Source organism: Pinus tabuliformis, chromosome X (genome assembly GCF_031772625.1).
Source record: "Pinus tabuliformis cultivar Carrire ecotype Pingquan chromosome X, CPIR1, whole genome shotgun sequence".
Taxonomy (NCBI): Eukaryota; Viridiplantae; Streptophyta; class Pinopsida; order Pinales; family Pinaceae; genus Pinus; species Pinus tabuliformis.
In genome coordinates, this window is record NC_142308.1 from 521432734 (window position 1) to 521443154 (window position 10421).

At 35.5% G+C, this 10421-nt stretch overlaps 1 pseudogene; it reads left to right on the top strand.

Moving 5' to 3' along the window:
* The first annotated feature begins 7459 nt into the window (after positions 1–7459).
* LOC149140981 (putative disease resistance protein At5g66890) lies at positions 7460–8194 on the top strand (annotated as a pseudogene).
* Positions 8195–10421: the final 2227 nt, after the last annotated feature.

The window sequence follows — 10421 nt, forward strand, 5'->3', positions numbered from 1 at the left end:
AAATTTATGGATGATCCTAATTCTTTTATTCTAAAGGAGTAAGGATGATAAAATGACACTCAATATATTTTATGGAGTAATTTATTAGTAAATAATATTAGATTAAAGTTGTAATAGGATGGAATCTCCAAAATCTATGGATGATCCCCAATGTTTTTGTTCTAGAGTAGTATGGGATGTTTGTAAGTATAATTCTTTATGGTAATTTTTTTTTTTAATTAATTTTTATCTTTAAACATAGTCGGTCTTATGAAGGAAATCATTCAATAGTTTTGATATATGACTTTGAAATTTCTAGAATATTTATGGAGATGAAGATAAAGTTAGTATTGAGTTAAGTTAGATTATAAATAATGGCTATTTATGTTCATCTCATGAGTGAAGTCATTTCTTGAATTCTAAAAAAAATATTAGACATAAAATAAAACAAAACAAAATAATAATAATAAAATATTGTTTGAATTTAGGCTTCTATGATCCTTATCAAGTTTATAGAGAAGAGTTTCAGAGAAAATCACATCATAATTCATTTGTCAATGTCTTTCGAACCAACAAGCGTGGTTCATCATTAGGACAAGTTGAAGAACCAGATCATGGCTATAGGTTAAATAGAGAGAGCAGATCATTCCAACGGCTATATTTGACCAGGAAACAACTGTATTGGACTAGGTGACTTGATTAGACCAAAAGATAGAGACAGGGAAAGTTTAGTTAATCAATTATTGAGTATTTTTGGTTATATTTATTTCTTATTTATGATTAAGTATGACCGTTTGTATTAACTAAATCAATAACTAATTAAAACTATATAAACCTATTACCATTATTATAAGAAATAAGGAAAATTAATAATTATTTATTAATTGGATACTTAATTATTTGGATAAATAATTGATTTAATGGAAATATAAATGTTTCCAAATAGTTTGTTAACCCCTTTATGATTTAAATATATTTATATTTTAGTTTCTATAAATTTAATTTCATTATATATAATAAAAATGCGTATATATTATATAAAAAATAATAAGAAAAAAATTAAAATCTATAAACGGAAAACCTAATTGATTAGAAATTGACTAAAAATCTTTAAAAAAAAATCTAACTACATAAATATGTAGCTAAAAAGCTATCTAAAGAGTAAATTAAAACAATTGAAAGATTTGTTTTTAAATAATTTGTTAATAGCATTATAAATTCATATATAAAAATAAAACTTTTTTATTCATCTATTTTTTATTTTATAAAAAATATTGTTTATAATTATTATATCTCATTATAATAATTTATTTTAAAAAAACACAAATTAATTCTTGAACCATTCATATCATTTTGACAAATAACAAAAACAATACAAATATATAATTACAGTAAAAGCTTGCAACTAAATATATCACTCTCTCCAACAATCCATCATCAAACTCAAGGAACCTTTCCCAAATCCATACTACCATGGTAGTGTATCCATTCTCTCTGGTCTCCTTTCCCACACTTCCCTCCACTCTTCGTGACCCAAATGATTTTCAATCAAAACTATCATTTTAACCTTCAAATGATAATCTTCTTGTTGAAGCCTCCTACATTTACCCATTTTATAAATGGCTAAACTTCAAACTTCCAGTTAATTTGAAAGTTCTATAGTTTTAACTACCCCACCATACATTAATTATTTATTAAAACAAATCTGACTTACTATTAGATCTAAACAAAAAGCACTAATATTATACAAAATTAGCCATGGTATTTGGAATTTATAAAAGCCTTTACCAACATAAACTTCTAAATCTATTTCTTACTATATTTACGTAACTATATTACGCTAAGGAGACAGAGACTCACAATTCTTGGGACGATTCTTGGCAACAAATGCCTAAACTCAGGGACCTTTTCCCACCTAATGCTCCCCTGGAGCAGGACTTGCGCCCCCAGCTCACGGTAAGCAACTTTTGGCGCAATACCTCTCAGCAAGACTACAGAAAATGGCTCAAAGCGACTCAAGTCATAGCACAGGGGACGAGGCAAGACCAGCAAACTCTGGATACAGAATTAACAAACAGGAAAATACAGTACTCTGAGGAGAAAGACATTCTCAGATGGGGATATGAAGAAAGAGGAATCTATTCCACTAGAGAAGCATATAATATACTTGTCAAAGATCAAATACGGCTCGATCTGCTATGGAGCAAAATATGGGATCCTTCCATCTGGCCGAAAGTATCTACCTTTCTATGGCTCCTCTGTCATAAAAGGATTCTCACATGGGATAATCTGAGAAAAAGAAATTTCAATGGACCCTCCATATGCCTCAACTACAAAAAAGAAGAGGAAACCATTGAACACCTCATGTATTACTGTCCGTTGGCCCACAAGCTATGGCAAAAAATAAACTTCCGCTGCCAAAAAGATGGAGGTGCTAATGGAGACATAATAGCTACAATACGAAACTGGGACCCTCACCCCTTTCAAAGAAAAATTTTGAACTTTCTCTGGAAGCTCATCCCAGGCTTTGTAACATGGGCCATATGGAAGGAGAGAAATGGTAGAATCTTCAAAAACCAAGCCAGACCACTGGATGATATATGGAAAGTCATTAATCAAAATATTGAAGAAACCTTATCTCTAAAAACATGGTACCAAGAGGACCTCCCATCTCTCCCTCAGGAACAATCAATATGGAACAACTGGAACTTTAAAAGAAAGCAAGAACAGGTGATCAAAGGAACAAAGCCTCCAAGAGATCCCTCAACGGTGAAATGGAAACCTCCTCCCAGGAACATGTATAAACTCAATTTTGATGGTGCATCAAAGGGTAACCCAGGGATTTCTGGGTTTGGAGGGATCTTCAGAGATCATAAAGGAGCTAATATCATAACCTTCTTGGGCTCACAAGGGTGGGACACCAATAACACAGCCGAGTTAGAAGGTCTTTGGCAAGGGCTACTTCTAGCGCAAGATAGAAATCTCTTCCCTCTTCTAATAGAGGGAGACTCTCAAATCCTCATCCAAATGGTCTCAAAAATTCTATAGGGATCCCCTTCATCCAAGATCAGTAACAGTTGGAGAATGGCTCAACGACTACTGCATATTGAGCGCTGGTTTTCTTCCCACAGAGCGATATCCTTAAAACACATACGAAGAATAGGGAACAAAGTTGCAGACCTCTTGGCTAATATGGGAGTTGATTGTGGGCAGCATCTACACGTCGGATCACCAGCAAACTTAATCTCTAAATCTCAGCTCCTCGACTTCAATAATCTTGTGTAGAAGGAAATGCCTGAGATAGGGAAACTTCTCCCAGATCCGGGTGTCATTACGGCTCCCACAACTCTCCATGCTTGAGTTTAATGCCCAGTACTGCCAGCTGCAGAGCAGCGTGGCCTCCCAGGACGTAACCTCATGCGAGCAAGGAATGGATATTAATGCGAGCTCGGGTGGTGGTTTTGCAATTAAGATCTGTGTTGATCGATGCATTATGCCTCCGGTTATAATCATGTCAATCCAAGACTTATTCATCAAGCTTTGGGCTCTCTCGCGCGGTGATAGAACTTGGTTTGCGGGAGCTGTGGGTGCTGGTTTAAATCTGGTGCATCACTGCGGGCTCAAAGCCATCCTTATCAAAGGTAATCTCGCCCCTGTTCTTGATTCTCTCTCTCTGTTATTGTCTGCACTTCTCGTAGCGGTTTATATGCTCTGTTATACTGTGCTATCGGTCGCTAGCTCTGGCGAGCAACCCTCCTGCCTTACCCGACCCCATCCTGGTAGTCATCCCATCCATAACCCTTTTGAGTCCCACCTTCATACTGTCACCATGGTGCATTTAGGCAAGCGGCAGCGCTCTGAGGGACGTCGTGACACCCGCCTGCAACCTCCAGTTGGTTTTACCATGGAAACAGCGCCAGATTCATTCAATCCCTCCCCTGTCCATGATGCTGGACCTTCTGTTGGATCTGGCAGGAAACCCATTCCTCAAGACCCTACCTCAACTCTATTTGCAATTCTTCCAACTCAGTTCGGTGGCTCTGTTGTGTGGATCTAACCCTAAGCCCTATTAATTGCCAGATGCCATGAGGAACAACTCGGTATGTATGGGGAATTGTTTATTACAGTCTTCAGTGTAATTTTGTTTGTGAATTAATGACTTTTTTTTAACTTCTTCTGCCATTTACTTCCAGTTTCAAGGCCAGTGAACAACAACAACTTCCTTCACTGTTTTGGGAACATGCAGATATGGATTTTCTACATTCTTTCATCAAGGTATCCTTGGGACCCTACCCCAACTCTTGACCAAAGTGTCCCTTTCAAATTGTTCGACATCCCTGTGTGAAATTCGAGGGTTAACTTTGTGTCTCACCTCATTCCAGAATGGCGCCGCATAATCGATTGGAAACCCTATCAAAAAGTGATAAGAGAAAAACCTTGATTTACTTTGCTTAGACGGAAAAAAACCCCAAGGCAGAGAATGGTTAGTATTGTGAACCATCCCCAAAAATTTTAACCTCCCTTCACGTTTTCAAGCTTCCGTGGTAACATGTTCAGTTTTCTTGTTATATTTTCCCCAATTTTGCAAGTTCTGTACCTATGATAGGGCTAGCCTTATCTAGCAATAGCTCAAGATCTGAACCTTGACGCCTTGTCCTCCCAAGTAATCAGAAAATATGGCCTTCTTTTTCCAAGCCCCTTCTATAATTTATTACTTTTTTGGAAAAAAATTTATATGGTTGGGTCATACTAATGCACAAAACTCCTATTTTTTTGCGCGGTGCCAGTGTACTTGGCAAGAAATCTGTTCAAGGTAAGAGCACGCCCTTGACCAATTGTTTCCTCTCTTATCCCATGCAATTTTATGTAGGACTTGTCTGGGTTTGCATGCAATGTAATTGCTTCTATCTTCTTTCGTATTGCTACCTCTTTTGTCTTTTTCACATATTTACAATGCTTTCCAACAAGAATATATGCAGGCTTATTATTAACTATATTGCTCGATTCCTTTAATTTCCCACTTCCTAGAGTTCTCTGCAACATATAATTCATTTCTCCAAGTTCATCTATCATAGTGATTGGTTTTGAGGTTTGATTGCTTAGTTGAACCAATTTGCATCGTATAATTTTGTTCCCTATATGAATCTTTGTTTCTTTACTCTCCAAATTAGAATTCGGATTTTCTCTAGGAACAGGAGCTTGGTTGTTTATGTGAATCAACCTCGACTTTGCACCCATTTTTCTTTTACAATTCCGTCGACGTGCAACCTTCATACTACTATCCAAATTTCTTCTGAAGGCATCAATTTTAAGGTCAAGGCTAATTGGTGGAAATATGATACTGTCTACTTGGACCTTCTTAACATTTGCATTCTTAATATGATGTTGTTCTATGTTCATGAATAAGACATCATTATTCTGCCTCCATCCAACATAATTTTTGTTTCTGACTCTATTCTCCACAATGGCATTCAGATTTTCTCCGAGGCCAGTGGATTGGTTGTCTCTGGGAGCCCTCCTAGCTTCTGTAACACCTTTTCTATTATAATTATGTACATCTACAATCTCTAGATCAGTGTCTAGATTTCTTCTTAAACCATCATTTTGAAGAAGGGGAAGACTAATTGGTGGAAAGGTGTTGCTTTCTGCTTGGATCTGCTTAGCTTTCACATTCTTTATATGATGTTGGTGTGCATTCATGGGAAATACATTATTCTGGGTATATCCGGCATGATTTTTATCTTTGACTCCATTCTCCAATGTAGTAGGCAGATTTTCTACAAGAATAGTGACTTGGTTGTCTACGAGAGCCTGGCTAGCCTCTGTACCCACTTCTCTTTTATGATTCTGTCCATTTGCGATCTCTAGACCAGTGTTCAGATTTTGGCTCAAACTGTCAGTTTCAATAAGAGTGCGAGTAATTGTCGGAAAGATGTTGTTGCCTTTCTGGACCTCTTTAGCTTCCATATTCTTCATCTGATGTTGAAATGTGTTTATTGGAAAGACATCATTATTTTGGCCATATCCAACTTGATTTTCATTTTTAACTCTACTTTCTGAAGTAGCATGAAAATTTTCACCAAGAATAGTAACTTAAGTTTCCTTTTAATAACATTTGATTCTCGTATGGGTGTATGTTCAATGTTAGCAAATCCTCATATGGGTGACTCAAATGCATATTTTTTACATCGAAGTGTATCTTTTTTGGACAAATTTTCTATTTATGACTTGAATATGCTTTGCGGACAACAAGAATCAAAGTGGTTTGTTCTCAGTAAAATCCTAATTTGGGTATTCCTCCTTGATTTACATTATTTCCTTTCTCGTCCTCGTCACTATTTTCCAATACAACTTTGTTATTTTGTCTATATCTTTTCTCTTGTGATTGGTATTTCATGCTAAAGAATCAGTTTAATCGACAGGGTACATGTCCTGGATCAGGCCTAAAAACCAGAGAGACTTACTAGATTAAGAAATAGGGTATAGGTTATGGGGAGACCTAGAAACCAGAGAGCCTTGCCAAAGAGATATTCGGGGGCTCTTTATCATCAAATGGGCATTTTGGAAGCAATTCCTCTAAAACTACACTAATCCAAAAACGAAATTATTTTGAGAGTTATTTTACCTATAATATCAGAATTTGCTATTTCCAAAACTAGATATGATTCATGAACTAGGTAATGATGTGTCGAGGATGTTTTTTTTTTCTCTATTTGTCTTATATAGACAAAATGTTCTCTAATTTTGCTGCTTAGGGGCGCTAAGAAATCAACTTGAGAGAAAATTATGTGTTTTCGTTAAATTTTTTTCCATATTCAGAAATTGGATTATCACTCTGTGATCTGCATGAACTAATTAGCGACCAATTTTTGGGTGTAGGTGCTTGATATCGAACACCTTAGAAAAGATGTGAAGTGTCTCACAACGTATATTTTTGTAATTGGACTTGGCATTTGTAGTTTACCTATATAGGAGCAATTGAAGAGTATCAATGGTGTAAGATGAATTTTCATGAGGCGGAGGCTTTGGTTTTACTCTTTTCTACAAGCAATTACTTTCTTCGATTGTTTTTGAATAAAATGAGAAAATTGAAAGTCCTCATAGTATTCAATTACAGGTCCAAGAGAGCCATAGTGAAGGGTTTGCCATTGCTATCATCACTCAATCAACTCAAGGCAATTCGTTTGGAGAGGTTGATTGTGCCCCCACTTCAAGAGCACAGTAAAGTCTTATAGAACTTAGCGAATCTATCTTTGAGCTTATGTGAAGGGCTTGGAAATATGTCCAGGTTCAATGGCATCCAGTCGAATCTAAAGCTTCCCATAATGTATATTTTTATAATTGGACTTGGCATTTGTAGTTTACCTGTGCAGGAGAAATGGAAGAGTATCAATGGTGTAAGATGAATTTTCATGAGGTGGAGGCTTTAGTTTTACTCTTTTCTGCAAGCAATTACTTTCTTCCATTTTTTTTGAATAAAATGAGAAAATTGAAAGTCCTCATAGTATTCAATTACGGGTCCAAGAGAGCCACAGTGAAGAGTTTACCATTGCTATCATCACTCACTCAACTCAAGGCTATTTGTTTGGAGAATTTGATTGCGCCCGCACTTCAAGAGCACAGTAAAGTCTTACAGAACTTAGAGAATCTATCTTTGAGCTTATGTGAAGGGCTTGGAAATATGTCCAAGTTCAATGGCATCCAGTCGAATCTAAAGCTTCCCATAATGATAGATTTTAACATGGATCATTGTTGTGATTTGGAGGAGTTTCCCCTTGTCATTTGTGACATGTCTTGAGTTCAAAAGTGGTTTATCACTATCTGTCACCTTCTTCGAAAGTTACCTGATGATTTGGGGAGGCTTAGTTCTTTAATAATGTTAAGAATATCTGCATGTCTAGGTCTGAAAGAGCTTCCAACATCTATTGGAAAACTTGGGAAGCTGGAATATATAGACATTTCTCTATGAGATTGCTTGACAGAACTTCCCGAGGAAATAGGGCAGCTAAAGAAACTCGAGGAGCTTGACATGAGAGAGTGTTCTCGGTTGAGGAAGCTGCCTAAATCAGTTGGAGGGCTTAAATCTCTAAAGCATATTATATGTGATGATAAGATTGGGCAACAATGGAATCGTCTAAAGAGTTGTTCTGCTACCATGGATCTTAGAGTTGAAATTGTAGAAGCACACTTCAACTTGGATTGGCTGGATGGTTAAGATATCTCTTAAACATGATGCCAAGTGCAAGTAGACCTGTAAGATATCAAGATATAAGCTTAAAGTTTCCTTTTAATAACATTTGATTCTCATATGGGTGTCTGTTCAATGTTAGCAGATCCTCATATGGGTGACTCTTCAATGTTAGCAGTGCATATTTTTTACATCGAAGTGTATCTTTTTTGGACAAATTTTCAGTTTATGACTTGCGCTCATCATGGCAAGATTTCTGTTGTGCAGGATCAAGACAAGTGCACACTGCAAACATGTTATCCATATTCCACTAGCATTATTGGCCCTTTAGAAATTAGTTATCCAAAGTTTCTGTGTAGTGTGTCTAGTCTTGCTGGTATAGCTAAATAAATTGTCGTAAAAAATATAAGTGTGTATCTAGACTCCTCATCGTGGTAAAACTAGGGTGTCTAGTCGTGATTGTAACACTAAGGACCTTTTAAATATTGTATTAAGAGTAAATGACTTTAAATATTGTGTTTTAAGATTAAAAGTTTGCTTAAGATTAAACGTTCACTTCAACTTGTGGACAAAAGAAGTGAGTAAGGACAAATTTTTAATGGAATGGTGATGTGTGTTAAAAATTTCAAAATTTGGTTTGTAGTTTTGATGTGTTATGATAATGTTCTATTTCTATCAGATTAGAAGATTTCTTTTAGCTAGCCATAGTTCACTATGGTTATGATTGACCATAGTTTGTTATCATTGACTTTGATTTATTATGGTTAATTTTGTTTAACCATAGTTACTATAATATTATGTAGTGACATTATGGTTAATTTATCTTAATTGTGGTTGTTTTTATTTAAACAAAAATCATTTCACTTAATTATATATATATATATTTCACATAATTCAAAAATCAATTATAAATTAAAAAAAAATAACATCCAAAAATTATTTAGCTTAATTTCCTAAAAAACAAAATAGAACACTTAGACCATGCCGACTGGTAAAAATATATAATTCGGATCATAATCTACATAATGTAATAAAGACAACCACAAAAATCTGTATTTTATTTTTATATCTTATATCATCTAGAAACATGTAAATATCCTAATATCAACATCATGAATCATTTGACAACCTAAATAGCTCAAATGTTTTATTAGCAAAGTCCAATATATTGATCATGTCAAAAAAATTCCCAGCATCAACCGTATGAGGAAACACAAAAAATATTAACCATCTTTGAATCTTATTTAGATTTTCTCATTCCTATGTCGTAATTGTTCCTCAATTTATACCTTACAGTTTTTTTTGCAACATCTAATACAAATGCTAATTTATATACTTATAATATTATTTCTCCCTCCGAATAAATACCATTTACATTTTAGGTTAGGTTTTCTCTACACATATCATAATCTTAAATCAATTTTATGTTTCAAAAGCCACCCTATGGAAACAATGAAAGCGACATGCACCAAGGCTCTCTAGCGTAACTATCCACTTACATTTAATGCAGTGTTTTTTTCACCAATATGATAATTTTAAATTAATTTTTTATTTCAACATCCACCATAGGGATACACGCGAAGAGATGTACATCGAGGCCCAACCCTTCCATCTGCACCTTTCTCCACATTGTGCGTGCAAGGGAAAGACATTATGTGCATTTGGGTGGGGCAGAGTATAATCTTGACCTGGATTTACGTGGTAAACAACACCTATAAATCACCAAAGAAGCTACTAATAATTACACGAAGGCAGTGAAAAAGACATGTTATACATATGTCAATTTGCGTGTTCATCACCATTTGCATGGTCTCATGCCCTTTGGATCTTCTCATTAGGGTTTTCGATGTCTAGTGGCACTAGGTTACAACTTGTGATTAAGATACCTTTTAAACGCCATGGATATCACTAGGAGTTGATCGTAGAAATTGCTTAATCAAAGAGGGTGAAGAGCCATGAGCATGATGATCACTTTTAACTCTTTCCTCCCGTGTTTGTGGAGCTCGATGGCTAATGATTGACCCAGCTTTATCACATCAACAAAGAGCCTCAAGACCCCATTTTGCAGCTGCATATGAACAGAACAAAGATGCAATTGCTTTTGAGGCCAGGAAGCACAGAAAGGAGTGCCAAAAAGGAAAAAGGAAAATGGTCGTAGTCTGGTAAAGTTTAATTTAGAAAACAACCCATAAGGTTCAATTGATTTGGCATAATTGGTGAAAATGGTTCAAGCAAGGAAGAGGATATATGTTCT